This window comes from Alexandromys fortis, unplaced genomic scaffold (assembly GCF_014885135.2).
Source record: "Alexandromys fortis isolate MF-2015 unplaced genomic scaffold, M_Fortis_MF-2015_v1.1 scaffold_2_1_26212458, whole genome shotgun sequence".
Classification (NCBI taxonomy): domain Eukaryota; kingdom Metazoa; phylum Chordata; class Mammalia; order Rodentia; family Cricetidae; genus Alexandromys; species Alexandromys fortis.
This window is the reverse complement of record NW_026067930.1, coordinates 8,643,142-8,658,579: the sequence shown is the minus strand read 5'-3', so window position 1 is coordinate 8,658,579 and position 15,438 is coordinate 8,643,142. Positions and strand designations below refer to the sequence as shown.

The window sequence follows — 15,438 nt, the reverse complement described above, 5'->3', positions numbered from 1 at the left end:
CCCTTCCCTGGAGGTTCCCTTTGTGATGGGCATATCCTCTCGGTGCTTGACTTAGACCGAGGAACTTAAATCCATCTCTCCATCCTTTCTGTCATGGCGCTGTTCGGTCCCTTGCTGGCCTTGACTCCACTTTCTGGGAGTCAGCACCCTACTGCATGCAGGAGGTGGGCAGCTTCATTGCTTTATCTCCCATCCATCTGGAATCTCCACCCTTTAAGCTTTGGCTGTTTCGACCTGGAGTTCTCTGCTTGGCAGGCACTCTGCTTCTTGCAGGGAGAAAGGGTCAGACAGAGGGGCCCCACCGAACTCCGGCATATCTCTCTCCTTTTTGTAGACCTGAACAGGAGTCTGGGCAGGAAAAGACAAAGTAACAGCTGGGACCTCAACAGCTCCTGGGCTGCCCAGAAGGGCCCAGGAATATCTCTTTTACTATCTTTGTGTCAGAAATTCTTTTTGCAATCACCTTGACTCATGGCCAGTGACTGTTGGCGAAATCTTGTCTTTCTCATCACTGAAAAGCAGACCTTCTCCAGGCCTCTGCGTTCTGACTTGCTGGATTCATGTGGACAGACCCAGAAAGCAGAGAGTAGGACTGGGGCCAGTGGAAGGCCTCCAACATGCTAGAGAGAAGCAAGAGCCTTCCCTAAACCGCTCTGCAGCTCCATCCTGGTCGGTGGATACTTGGCATCACCTATTCTTATCATGGAAGGTTTGGAGTGAAGCCTGCCAACAGCACCAGAGTGAAAACAGTCGTAGAGACCACACCAGAGTTCCTGTGTGCTGTGGGCCAGGCCCTTCATCTCTCTAATCCTTGCTTCCTGGATCCAGAAAATACAACAGTGCTCCTCCAGGCCTGTGTGGAAAGACTGATAGGCACAAAGGGGACCAGCTCAGGGCATCCGGTGCATACACTACATAAGTCATGGCTGCTTCTCTTCCTTGAATCCCAGATGCTTTCTGTGTAAAATGTAACCCAACAAGATGCCTGGACTGTCTCAAGGGCAAGGGTACTTAAAGGACCAAATGACACCAGGCATCAAAGAATACAAGGCAGCGTAACCCTTGCCTCTGGCACCTCTGTTTTTCCAGGTGGTGGCAGCTGGCTCTTCAGTGCTTTCTGGGGACCAGTGAGAAAGGGGTCCTAATATATGGTGTGTGAGATACAGCAAATACTCATCCTTCAAGAGTGGTTACCATGGGCTTTGAGGCTGATCCAGGGAGCTTACAGCTAGTTTTGACACCCAGGGCAGTGGTTCTCAAGGGTGGGTTATGACCCCTTGACAAACTATTATCTCCGAAAATATTTACATTATGATTCATAACAGAGCAAAATTATAGTTATTAAGTAGTAACAAAAATAATTTTATGGTTGGGGGTCACCACAACACGAGGAACTGTATTAAAGGGTCACAGTTTTAGCAAGGTTGAGAACCACTGCCCTGGGGGTTCCCTCACAGTGGCTCTGCTCCCACCTTCCACCCGCCTTCCCCTTTAGAGTCTTTCCCTTCAAGTTTGGGAGTACAGAGGCACTGCCCTTTGGAGCCTGTGAGGCTGATACCTCCCTGGAGGGGTCATCACCCTGATAGCTCTGAGCAGCAGTGTTGGATGGGGCTAAACCTGTTCCTTGTGCTTTGCCATTCAGGGCTCCAGCTGTCACCTGTTAGAGCTCTGAGCAGCCCCGTGCACTGGACTCTAACTAGAGCATAGTCTTTGTGGTCAGCAAGGCCTGGTGTGAATGTTGAGCCTATCTTTCCTTGCTGAGAGAACCTGGGGAAGTCAGTCTATCTCTCTGAACCCAGGTCTGCTCCTTAAGACACAGTGATCATATATATTTTTTTAAATTAAAGTGTGTGTGTGTGTGTGGTTTGTTTTCTAATGGCCTATAGAAATTAAGAGCAGAGCTTCCTGGTACCCAATGTGCACTAAAAACAAGTTATCTCCACCAAAGCACAGACAATGGCATTGAGACTCAGTGGGAAAGCCTCTGACGGAGCTCACACACTAGGAAATGAACCATGAACTTGAACCTGGGTCCTCATTATCAGTTTCTCCGATTGGGGAATGAAAAGTCTAGAAACCGCTCCCCCTTCCCTTTCCTGTGCCTGACACATCTGCTCTGTGCCAAGCAAGAAGTTCCAGGAAGAAGATGCCGGCCCTGGAAAGAGCGTTTCCCGACCAAGCTCTGGTGTTCCTGTGTTCTCATGCAGGGGTGTGTCTCACTTCTGCTTTAATCCCTCCTTTGGAGAACCCACGGCCCAGTGAGTCACAGCTGGAGGCTGCTGCCTGGAGCCCAGCTGTGGAGAGGGATGCGGCCTGCCCCAACTCCTGAGACACCCATAGCCCGCAGCTGAGGACCACTCAAGGCTGCTTGCTGCTGACGCTAGGTGACTAGCTTCCTCCCGAAGAGGTGCCCCAGCTACCACTTCCTGGGGGAACTTGGCAGATCAGAGATATTCAGAAATCTTCCAGGAAAATTCTAGGATTCTGTAGTGAAAGTCAAAGTATGGGGGCAGACCAGCGGTGCAGGCCCAGGCGGAGCAGCAGACTGGAGCAGGCGGCGGCAGACAGCAGGGACCCGTGCACAACACCACCGAGAGCAGATCGCCCCACTACAATTAAAGCAAAGAGGTAGGCCTTTGGTTGGCGAGGTCCCTGGCAAACAGGGAGCCTGGTCCTGTTCCTGAAGACCCTTCTGAGGGGCAAGAGGGAACTTGGCCCCTGGCAGGAGCCAGGAAACAGAGCGACAGCATTTTGTAAGAGGAGCCCCTGGCCAACAGGGAAACCTGATCCGGTTTTAAAAGACCCATTAGATAGCTTCGATAGGAGGAGATGGGCAGGTGCCAAGGCAAGAATTCACCCAATAATCCGAAAAACAACATGAAAACACCAGAACCCAATGATCTTACAACAGATGGACTTGAACACCCTAATATGGAAGAAGTGGAAAAAAATTGACTTTATGAAAGCAATAGAGTCCATTAAACAACATGTGAAAAAAACGCCCTTATAGAAATGGATGAGAAGTATAACCAAAAGTTTGAAGAAATGAGTAAATACGTACATGATACCCTGGGAAACCAAGAAAAAACGATCAAACAGGTAATGGGAACAGTTCAAGAATTGAAAACTGAAATGGAAGCAAGGAAGAAAACACAAACTGAGCACCAGCTGGATATGGAAAATCCAGGTCAACGAACAGAGCCTACAGAAACAAGCATAATCAATAGAATACAAGATATAGAAGAAAGAATCTCAGATCTGAGGACACCATAGAGAAAAAAACGCACTGATCAAAGAAAATAGCAAAGCCAACAAATTCTCATCACAAAACATGCAGGAAATATGGGACACAATAAAAAGACCAAACCTTAGAATAATAGGAATAGAAGAAGGAGAAGAGTCACAGCTCAAAAAAATAAAAAAAAATATTTTTAACAAAATTATGTAAGAAAACTTTCCCAACATAAAGAAAGATATTCCTTTGAATATTCAAGAAGCATACAGAACACCAAACAGACTGGATCAAAGAAAAACATCCCCTTGCCATATAATAATCAAAACACAGAATATACAGGTGAAAGAGAATATTAAGAGCTGCAAATGAAAGTCAAAGTATGGGACTTCCCACAGGGCAGAGAACCCTGATTGCTTTTTGGGCTGACGAGGGAGGGGGACTTGATTGGGGGAGGGGGAGGGAAAGGGGAGGCGGCGGTGGGGAAGAGACAGAAATCTTTAATAAATAAATAAATTAATTAAAAAAAAAGAAAGTCAAAGTATGGGATGGCCAGGGCCTAGGGAGGTATCTGCTTCTAAATGGCTGTGTCTCCCCCAAACTTGTCACAACTATGCACCAATCCTGCTTAGAGATGTTTCTTGCTGACCTGGACCCCAGTTCAGGTCACTCTCTACCACGGTGGGGACTACCTGGCCTTCTCCATACTCATTCCTGTCTCCAGTGATGGAGGGCCTGGGCCTGAACAACTCTCATTTTGAGCTCTTCTTGCCCAGAGAGCTCTGCAGGCAGTCAGCCAATGATGCCTGGGTAGACAGAAGAGAGAGGCAGGCCTTTTTTTCTGTCCCACCTTAGTGGTGTAGGCTGCAGGTGACTCTGCCCTGGACGGCAGGACCCTCCCTACCTCAAGCCTGAAGGTAGATTTGTGTTCTGTACTGGTCTCCTGAAGCTTCCTGGTCACAGCCAAATACCTGAGGTTTCCGTTTCCCTCAACTTTGCAAAGGACTGGTCTGTGAGGAACACACATTTCCCTTCTATGCTCTCAGAGTGGATCCTCAGTGCTTGCCTTGCTGGCAGACCCTTAGGACATCTCCAACCAAACCTGGCAATCAGGTTTGGTTGCCTATTTATTCCTATCCCAGCAGCCCACCTGACTCCACATTTTACCTCTCCTTGGTCTGCCTATCCAGAAGATCTACCGGCTAACAGCCTTTGTGTATATTATACCTGGGGTGATGGATAATTTCCAACTATCAAGTAGACCGGATTTAGGATTGACGTGGAAGTAAAATAAATCTTACAGAGGAAGAAGGAGGTGGCTGGAGAGAGGGTTCAGAGCTTAACAGCACTTGCTGCTCTTGCAGAGGATCAGGGTTTGGATCCCGGAATCCATATTGGGCAGCACAAACCTGTCTGTATGTAAGCCCAGTTATGAGGGATCTGATGTGGATTTCTGACCTCTATAGGCACATGTGTGCACACGCACACACACTAAATAAATAAATAAAAGATGAAAATAAATATTTTTTTTTAAAAGAGGATTACTAGCCAGGTGGTGGTGATGTATGCTTTTAATCCCAGCACTTGGGAGGCATGTGCAGGTGATGTGAATTCAAGGCCAGCCTGGTCTACAAAGCAAGTTCCAGGACTCTTACACGGAGAAACCTTGCCTCAAACAAACCTCATGTGATTGCAGCAAGAACAGTCTCTTGTGAGTTCCTGGGGATTCATGTTATCCCGAGACTTGAGTGAGAGTCTCCCACTCTGGGGGTCTTTCACTACTATGACATTTACTATATATGGCTGGAGTGTATACAGGGGGTTCAGGACACCTCAAAGGAGGCTGCAGAGCAGTTTAATCTCATCTCAGAGACCAAGGAAGCTTGCCTCCTTTGGGGCCCCAGGTTCCCCGTTCCTTTCTGCATACTCTCTCATTCATCTCTCTGTAACCAAGAGGTGTTGGCAGATGGGAGAACCCTTGGCTACACTTGTGAGTCTTTCCCGACTCTCCCTTGCTGGTTTTCTGGCTGGGAGGGTGGGCAGCCAAAACGCCATTCAAGTACAGATAACAACACTTCAGGACACAGTTTTTAGACTCTGGAGAAGCCTAATTAACCAGGATTAGAGTCACATGGGGAGCGGTCAGGTGATGTTTTTACACTCTCAGCAGCACAAAAGGAACTTAAGTCCACAAATCTTCTTATGCGGGGGTAAGAGCACTCCACCCGGAGTCTGACCTGACCGTGTGCAAACAGCACAAGATGTGAAGAACTGAGTGAGAACTTGAGGGATTCTGCTGCCTGGGTACCCAGGCACACAGGTCCTTCCAGGGCATCCCGGATTTGTAAGGTGCAGCAACCAGAAGGCAGGAAAAGGCTGCTTAGGAACCTCCATCTCCTCCCAGTGGCCCTGGAGCTGTCTGCTGCTTCTAAGAGTTCATGTGAGTGAGAAGCCGCGACCAGGCTGCTGGGAGTTAAGCTTCAGAAAGCTGCCATGTGACTCGAAGAGGGTCCTTTGGGCATACTCCCTTCATTTTCACAGGAATACTGCACCTCTTGGCATTGGAAGGTTCTGGGAGAGGCTGGGACTACCTCTAGTTGGCCTGGGATGGTGCAGAGCCTGGCACCAGCAGCTCCCTGTGAGAGCCACCTACACATGGAGGGTTCAGGCATGTCACCAAGTGCAGGGGGTCTTAGATGAAGCTGCCTAAGCCTCTGAGGTGAACAAAAGTTCATCAGAAAGAGCTACCCTTTCATGTGATAGCTTACCACACTCAAGCTGCCTGTTGGCATCCCTCCCAAACTCAGAGAATGAGGGGCACTGCCCTAGGCAGGAGATTGCTAAGCAATCCTCTTGGAGTACTGGGGTACCAGGCTGGAGTAGACCAGCTAGGGACCAGTGGATAGCCCTCCTGAGGTCTGGGGTGAAGCCAGGAAATAGAGGGTGGCCTGCAAGGCAGAGTGGGCAGACAGTCCTAGCAGGCAGGGATCAGGGATGACTCGTGGATCACGGAATGTGCTTCCTAACCCTAGTGTAACCCTGGAGACAGGGGCTCCACAGCCACAAGGGAAGTGCAACTGTTAAGTGTTTGCCCATGCGTACCTGTGTTTGAGAAGCCTGAACACAGCCATGCAGCCCTGTGCGGGAGAGGACTGCTCAGGGACCTGCTTCCAGTATGTAGCCTGATCTCTTGGTGGCTCTGCAAACTGCAGTCTTGCAGCTCAGAACTAATTTTTCTTGGTATACTGGCGACATGGAGAGGGAAAGGGCAGAGACTATAAGTCACTGTCACATTGTAAGTGACAAGCTCCCCAGTCAAAAACAGACATGACTCCTGGACCATGCTGCCCATGCCTGTGATAGATGCCACATGCTGGGGACCAGAGACACGCAGATAGCACCATGCTACCTGATGGATTTCCTGACGCAGTCTGCGGCCACAGAGGCGCCTCCTCATCAATCATTACATGATCACAGGGCTTTGGGTTTCATGGGGAGAACTCATTAAGAGATCAGCCCCTAGGGCAGCTGCAAGACCACAGCCTGCAGCCTTTCCCCATGCATGAGACAATGTAACACCTCTGAGGAGGAAAATGCTGACCTTGCCCGCTCCTTCTGCAAACCCTTGCACTTCTGTGCCTGGAACAGAACACCAGCAGCTTTATTCTGCATCGTCCAATCAGCCTGTCAATGTGCCCACTTTACATAGGAAAATGAAGCCCAGAAAGGTGAAGTCCCTTGCTCCAGCGTGGAACGTTTTCTAAGAGTTAAGCTAAAAGGCCGCCTAAGCAGCGTGACCACAAAGCCCAAGTTCTTCCTGCTGGGTTTTGCCTCTCAGATCTTGTGCCAGGTTCCTTTTGGGGGCACAGCAGCCTCCTGCCTCAGAGAGACCACATGGGAAGGTGAGGGTCATCCCACCCAGTCCTGCACCTCCCAAAGTAACCACAGATGCTACACCGCCTAACTGAGGAAGCATGCATGAAGGAGAGAGAGGTGCCCTGAGCCAGTACCAGTGACAGCTCCTGGCACAGTGGGAGCTGGCCAAGCCAGCTGTAGGTGGGTGTTCAATACAGACATTGTCACCCACCCCACCCTGTGGCCTGTTCTGAGTATGGGGGAGGGGTGAGAGGACTGGATTGCCCATCTCCTGCTGCCTATCAAAGGACCTCTGTGTCGGGAGCACGGTTTTACAAGCATTGCATTCTGGTCCGTTTGTCTTTAAAATATACAGGTGTCCTTTTATCTCCTCCTAGTACGGCAGGGAAGAGGCCACTCTGGAAAAGTCTGGATGCTCCCTGTGGCTCTCAGAGAAATGCCAGAGTTGGAGGGTAGGAGGGCATGGATGTTCCAGGTGTGGGGAAACACACATAGCTTGGGGCTGGAAATGTCAGTCTGAACCCTGCCCTCAGATTTGGTAAGTCAGTACCCTCTGCAAGGGCTCGTCCACACATGGCCCATCTGGATAATTTGAGGTATAAATCTTTCCCCTGAGAACAGTAACATGGGCACGGGAGCACAGTTACGTGAGGGAGCTGCGCCGTGTGCCTGTGTAAAAATGAGGCACAGATCTAAACTAAGCTAAAAGCCCTAAACATTTCCCTTTGCTTCACTGCATTGACCCTTGTCACCTTCCCTCTCTCGATCCATCCTTCCCTTTGTCAGGGAATAAATGGACCCATGGGAAAATTGGACTTGGAAATTTTCAAGCAGACGAGGAAGGAAGGATGTGTGAGTGTGTCTACGTGTTGTGCACTAGAGTTCAGATTCTCAGTGGAGAGGATGAATAACCAAACCCTGAAAAGGTGAACTGTGTGGGGTGAACTGGCTTCCCTTATGAGTGCAGAGAGTGACCGTTCACAAGGTCCATAATGTGTTCTTGCATAGCTCTCCTACGCAACAGGACCTTCTTCCTAATCCGGAAGTCTCATGTCCTCTTCCAGGATCTGGAATCATCTATAGCCTGGCTTGTGAATTCCCAAATATAAGACAGAATCTAGCCCCGGGCTCCTGTTTGTATCCTGATCTGTTCTTTGCTCCCAAAGCTCATAACCCCTCAACACCTGGAATTCAATCCCAACACACATCAGCTCTACAAGATCGTAAATAAGTGACCCTCTGAGCTACAATAATGACTACCCTGGCAAGATACATCAGCATAATAGTGGCACCACGGCTTTAGGGGTAACGGATCACTTTCTGATTGAATTTAGGGCCCATCCCGCAGATCAGAACTCAGACCTAGTCAGGACTCCATGGCAGGTGAAGCCATAGGCTCTAGGAGAGAATTTATTACTATTATATTGCCAAACAGACATAATATCAAAACTACTTTCTAAATACTTGTTTCCTATTCAAAGGCTGGCATATCACTTAGCCCCTATCAGAGAAGCTTCTTTTTGCACTGGATGGTGGTTAATACAGGGACACTCACACTGGTCAAGTGTAGAGAATAAGCGATGGTGGAGTGATCATCTGCATCACACATTTATAGGCCACATCTGTATCGCACCCCAATGCAACATCTGTGTCAATACTCTTCCCTTTGAAGGCTGAGGGTTGCAAAAGAGAGGATGGAAAAACTACGAGAGATAGTGGTCACGAAACAGTATGTTCTGGACATAACAAGACCACAGAATGCTTGAATTCATACCAGCTGTGGTTGCCTGTGCAGAACCAAGCGGAAGGCATGCATGTGCATGTGGGGGGGGGGAGGAGAGTGCACTCATGAGGCCCCACCTATGGCTGCTGGGACGGGGAGGGAGAGCCAATTTTCTTCAGGGAGGTGACCACACTTTAGTGAATGGCCTTATACCCATTCACATAAGGGCAACACTGAGGAACATAGCTAAAATTTTAAAAAATGCAAAACGCAGACATGAAATTGAGGAGGGACATGGTAGGGAGGTCTGGGAAGAGTTAGAGGGGAGTGGGGTAGATAGGATCAAAAAATAGTATACACATACACTGAATTCTCAGAAAATAAATAAAATATATTTAAAAATTTAAAGGTTACTTTAACATACCATGAATTCCCATGAAGACATTAATGCCATCAATAAAGTATTTGCTACAGCCCCACCATGCCTCTGCAGTGCTGCGTGTTGGGATTACTGGAGCATAAAAGAAAGGCCTTTCCCTGGGAAAAGGCTTTTTTTTTTCTTTTTCTTTTTGTCATCAGGAAGACAAGCAGCGACTAAGAAACATAAAAAAATAAATTTCACCCAAGCTGGCTCTCTTTCTGTCTGGCTCTTCCCCTTTCTGGGCCTTTCTAGCTCTCCAGAGTCACAGCAGACCCATGCAACTCCTCCAAGCTAACAACAAGTCCAGAGACTGGCACCAGTCTCTCTGTCCTGTCGAGGGGCTCTTCCCTAACAGGTTGCTCTTCCATTCAAATCAGGATGCTGATTCTTGGACAAACTGTCTGTCATCTTCGCGTCTTCCCCACCGTTTTGTTCTAGATTATATGGCAACTAGCAAACATCATTGTTGTGCAAAGCAGAAAGGGTGAGCCTGAAGTGAAGCCTCTTCCAACTTCCTCCTTTCTGCAGCTGGCTTCCCCAGCTCTGACTTTTCTTTGTTCCCACTGTGCTCCCTGAAGAGTGATTAGGAATGCCTTTAACAACCACCTGGACGGCTGGCACCACCTGCATTTTACAAGTGAGGAAACTGAGGCTGTGAAACTTTTATTGATGCTTAATTACTCAATCTCTACCTAGCAATTGGGTTTTCCAAGGCTGCCACGGTTGGAGGACTTCCTTCCCATCTCTTGGGTTCTCAGCAATTGTTCAGAAACTCCTACAAGGCCAGGATGGAAGGCGCTGCACCTCTGTTGCAAAATGGTGCTACCCTCCACTTGAGGTTCCTGCTTCACACTGCAACCCACTGCATGTGTAAGCCTTGGTCCGGCCCTTTATTTGCCTCTCAGAACTTAGGAAAGTGAGACTGGAGCCGTATGTTCTCTGAAGTCTCAAGGAAGCAAAGCTCGGGTAGCACATTTGCTCATGAGTGATATAAAAATCAAGTCCTAGATGATGAACCACTATTATTCTTCTACCCACATGTCCAAACATTTTTATTAACAAAATTACTCCAGGTGACTTCTTAGTGACAGAGCAGATCTCTATCCCTGGCCCCTCCCAGCTGGAGCACCCCAGGTTTCAGCATCACCTTCCGTGGAGCTTTGGGGTCTCTGGCTCTACAGGGTCTTTGGGATGCGTGAGTTACTGGATAGAAGGGACCAGAAGCAAAATCGACCTGACTGAAAAGGACAAAATGAGCAGTATCAGCAGGACCACAGTAAACTAATGGATTTCAGGCAGATACTGGGGAAAAAAACACACATGACAGTGAGGGGGAAATTTCTAAACATTTACATTTTGGAGACTGCAAGAATGAATTAGCCAAGAACTCTCTGCACTTTGCCCAGTGGGGAAAGTCTGTTAGGATAAAGGTTCCCCCACAAAGAGCTTCCTGTTAGAGACACCTTTGTCCTGCCCCCATTCAACTGATAAATTTTTCTTGTCCCCTGACACAGTCCAAGAAAACAGGCACTTGGGAATGACAGGCAAAGAAAAGCAGAGTGGAGCAGCAGCTGTGATGGTGGCAGGTGGGGGAGGGAACACACAGAGGTCAAGGTGGAAGAGGTCAATGGGGTACCAAGTACATTCCCTGCTTCTGGGACTTAGCACCTACTGCTGTCTACACAGCGGTTTTTCTTACTCCCAGGTCTGTCAGGAGAGCATATTCAGTGTCTGAGCCTGTGCTGGAGTCCTGTACAGGGTCCTTGACCTTCATGAGGATCGGTTTCATAGCAGGCGTGTGGGTCGGGCTACTCTGATGATGCTCAGTGGAGCAGGCTCCCTGGCAGAGCCACAGCCTGCTCCTTGGAGGCTGCAGTAGTGCTAGTCTGCATCCCACAAGACTGGAGTTATGGTCCCTTCCATTATGAGATACTTACAGGCACCCCAAGCCTGGATCCAGGCAGAATGGCTTTCTGATTGTTCTTTTTCCACCTGAATGAAATTCAGTTCGTGGAAGGTTTAATAAGTCCTCTGGGCCCTCGAGAAAGAACTGCTCAACTGCTCCCACAGATGAGTTTCAGACTCTGCATCCCCAGGCCCTGGAGGGTCTAGGGTCCAAAGCTCCAGCCTGGAAGCAGTGCTAGGGTTTGCAGTTCCCAAGTATTCTTTGCTAAGAGCCAGGAGCCTGGCAACAAAAGGTGATTGCTGCCAGGGGGCTTGTCCCCTTGCTCACTGCTGCCCACCTGAGAGACAAGCTTTGCCATATTTCAGAATTAGAGAAACACCTCCAATGCCACCCTTAGCATCTGAGGTTTGCAGAGAGGACGCAACCAGCGTAGGGATGTCTGTGGTGACACTGAGGCTAAGACTTGGGGTCCTTGACTTTCTGAGCATGTCCCTTATAGTATGAGCCGCTGTAGGAACTGGACAGCAGGAGCCCGGCAGGTGACAATGCCCTGAAATTTGGTGAAGCAGACTGGATAGAGGCCATGCCTCTGTAACCCTCCAGCACCAGTCTCTGCCTGCTGGGCCTCCCTCTCTGAGGCCAGCACCACCCAGCAGCCCACCCTTGCTTTCTGAATGGAGTCTCCTGCGCCAAGTGACATTGTGACCTTGACTCAGAGGGCTCACGGCCCTATCTCTGAAATGTATTCTGAGCACAGATGCAAAGCAACAAAACGAAACAATTTCAGATTTCACTGAGGGCCGTGGACTAAGGACGAGCAAACAGCTTCCTGCTAGAGATGCCTTTGTCCTGCCCCCATTCCATTGTCTGGCTTTTCTTGTTCCCTCCCAGTCCTACAGGCACTTGGAGAAGACACAGAGGAAAAGAGAGAAGTGGCAGTTATGTGGGTGAGAAGGTGGGGGGTACCGAACACACAGGGAATTAAGGTGGAACTGGGCAATGGGCAACGGGGTACCAAGTACACTCAGGGTCTTTGTACACACTGCTGTCTACATAGCAGTCTTTTGGACCTCAGAGTCTTGTTCTTTCATTGCATCTACTTTGCTATTTTGTGCGTGTGAAGATACACACGCGTGTGCAGATGCATGAGTGTGCATAGGTATGCATGTGGAGGCCAGAAGTCAGTGACAGATGTCCCTTTTGTTAGGAGCCATGCACCTTGGGTTTTGAGAGAGGGATCTGGGCACGCCAATTAGGCTATGCTGACTGGCCAGCGAACTCCAGGAATCTGCCCATCTTCGTGTCCCTGGTGCTAAGGTAGCAAGCGTTACTGCACGCAGACCTTCACACCCGCGAGGCAGGACTTCATTAACCTGACTCATCACTGCAGCCGTGACTGCCCAAAGGCCCTCCTGCTCACCTTAAAGTCACCTTGCTGCCACTCCCCCTGGCTCTGTAGCATTTTCCCTGCCTTAACCGGGAGATGACTCTGCACTGGGGCTCAAGTTACTTGTTTTTCTGTGTGTCCCCTGCTGACCGGGGAGATTGGAGCTCACTAGTCTGCTTTGCCCAGGGGCCCCCAGTTAAGAACAGTGACTTGGGGCACTGGAGAACACTCAGGGCCTAGAGCCAGGTTCTTTCTGCCTGGGCCTCATAAGGAGTGGGAGATCTGGATCTTAAATGCTGACACCTCATGGAAGGAACGGGGTGGGCGGAGGGGAAGAGCAGCAGCCACCTGGAGCAAGCAGCCTAGGACCCTGAGGCCTTAAGTCTGAAGTTTTCCTTTTCTGGTTGACCCCGGCTAAGCAAATTATCGGTTCCAGGGAGGGAGAAATTTCCTGTGGTTTCGCAAAGCCAAACCACCAAAAATAACCAGGTGGTGTAACTGTCCAACCACCCAAGGCTGTGTCACTCGAGGGTGAGATGCATCTGTGGGCACCTCTGTGGCTGAGGCAGGATGTGACGCAGTCACGAGGAGGTGCCTGGCCCCTCTGTTGCTCAGCCTTCTGCTTCCTAGAGAGCTGCATCCTCAGCGAGCTTCTTAGGGAGGTGGGTGCACTTCTGCCAGTCACCCGGGACTCGTTCCTCAGAACAACTACAGGCCAGCCCCCTTCTTAGTTTAGGACCCCACAGCTCTTCCCAGTAAGCCACAGTTCTGCGTGAGGTCACCAAATCACGAAAGCCACAGCTCAGTCTTTGGTGGAGACAATCAGTCTGACACCATCCCGGAGACCATGGAGCAGTTTCTAGAGTCAAGGAAAACAAAGTTGTTCTTACCTGCTGTGCCACGTCAGTGGAGTCCCTTGACCTCTCAGAGTCTCAGAGTCTTCATCTGAAAAACAGAAACAATGGCTCAGCTTCACCAGCAGGAGGGCCAAAGCCTGGAGGACCAAAGATGGGGTTCCTGCAGCTTGTCCAGCTCAGCCTTACACAGCAAACACGAACTTCTCAAGTAGAGTAATGGCCTCGTTAACTGTTCGGTGCCGGGGAAGAATACGCAAGTATCTAAAACAGCACAGGGCAGAGCGACAGAGCCATGTGTCTCTACTTCCTGTTCAGAACGGGAAGAGCAAGGCTCTGGAGACCAGGCCTCTCAGCTCACTTTCAGTTCCCAAATGCTAAATGCGGAGCACCTGGCCCAGAGTCTGAACTTCTTCTGGGGGTGCTGGCAGGTCCAGCTCCTCCCACTCCTCGGGGATGGATACAACTGGAAGCAGACATGGAGCCCACAAATAGGGGCTGAGCCCAACACGTACCCCAACCTCAGGGCAGTGGCTGCCTCATAGGGAGAGGGCAGCAGGAAAGATGTCAGCTGCACTTTGGGGACCGTGAGGACAGAGTCTGAGCTCAGATCAAAGGTCAGAGGTCATGACCCCTCTGATTCAGGACCCTGCTGTGAGTTGCTGTAAGGGTCTCAGAAATGGGGTCCAGAGTCAGTCTGTTTTTTGGGGTAAGAGATTTATTGGGCAGGTTCTTAGCTTGACAGAAACACAGCATGGGGGATGGGGGAGGGGCTCTTACAGGTTTCAGAGGTGGGGGAGGGAGTCCCCTGCCTGGTAGTTGATAAGTAACCCCTCATCCGTGCCTGTTTGCAGGTTATCTCTGATTCCCAGGGAACACAGGGAGGCAGAAGTTCTGCCCTAGAGTTAATGTATGTCCATCATGTCGGAGATGCGCACATGCAGGCCCTCTGCTTAGGGTCTCAGCAATCTTCCTGTAAGGAGGAGAGACTCAGACTTGCAGTAATAGGTATCTATTATTCCCCCATAGCAATGGAAATTGCAAAACAGCGGAGTGTGGAAGCTGCTGCTGGTGAACATGGCTTGAAAGGTACCTGACCTAAACTTAACAGTCACAGGTCACACAGGGGCAGGCGGCAGGAAGAAATTCTGACTCTAGAACCTTCTTTTGCAGGAAGGAAGCAGACATCCAGGTATAGAGAAGTTGAATCTGAGAATGAGGGGGGCCGATGGTTGGTTGAGCTTGTGTCCTAAGTTCTGAGATGGGTAGGACAGCACCAAACATCAAGTGCGCTGAACAACTGCTCCTGTCTAGGGCTGGAAGTTCTCCTGCCAGGCCCCGACTCTTCTCTATTGCCAGAATGCTCCCTCCATGGCTCTGACTCTGGGTTAGCTGAGGGCTGCTACCCATAGTGGATGATCCAGGGCTTGTGATACTCATGCTACATGTGTGCTTATGAGTACTGACTATGGGACTAGATGCCCAGGGCTGCCATTCAGTGGCTTCACATCCCCCTGTCATGGAATGTGGCTGTCCCTCAGTTTCCCCATTTATAAAGAATGACAATAGTAATTCTTTCCTATGGTTGCTGGAAAGATTCAGAGGCCAAAATAAAGACAGTGCTTCAGATGTGCATCATAAGTGCTCTCTAATGGCTGGGACACCACCCTCACCCCCATCATTGTCAGGACCACGACCAGCACCACTACCGCTATCATCACAAACATTACTACTGTATTGTGCAAATAGTTATTCCCTGACTCCTCCTCATAACTACCATCACTATTACATCATCAAAATATCATCATCGCCATCAAAAATATCACCACTATCATTATAATCATCACCATTACAAACATGGCCATCACCTCATCCCTATCATCAGAAACACCACCACCGCGGACATGATCACACAGAACCACAGAACACCATAGCATCATGATCAGCATCCATCTCAGTTTCTTTTCTGATGCTACGATAAAATACCCCGACTAAAGCAACTTAAGGAATAAAACGTTTATTGGGATCACGATTCCTGA

The 15,438-nt window shown here is 49.4% G+C and overlaps 1 protein-coding gene across 3 annotated transcripts in view; it reads right to left on the bottom strand.

Annotated features, from left to right (window-relative positions):
- St3gal1 (ST3 beta-galactoside alpha-2,3-sialyltransferase 1) overlaps window positions 1–15,438 on the bottom strand; it is a 74,189-nt gene that overhangs the window by 11,485 nt on the left and 47,266 nt on the right. For 2 of the 3 annotated variants that reach the window (XM_050144889.1, XM_050144890.1), the window contains exon 3: window positions 13,436–13,490. The gene's annotated coding sequence lies outside the window, so the exon portion shown is untranslated. Of the gene's footprint in view, window positions 1–8,663; window positions 8,685–13,435; window positions 13,491–15,438 lie in introns of those variants that run through there. The other variant, XM_050144891.1, reaches the window with a different exon arrangement.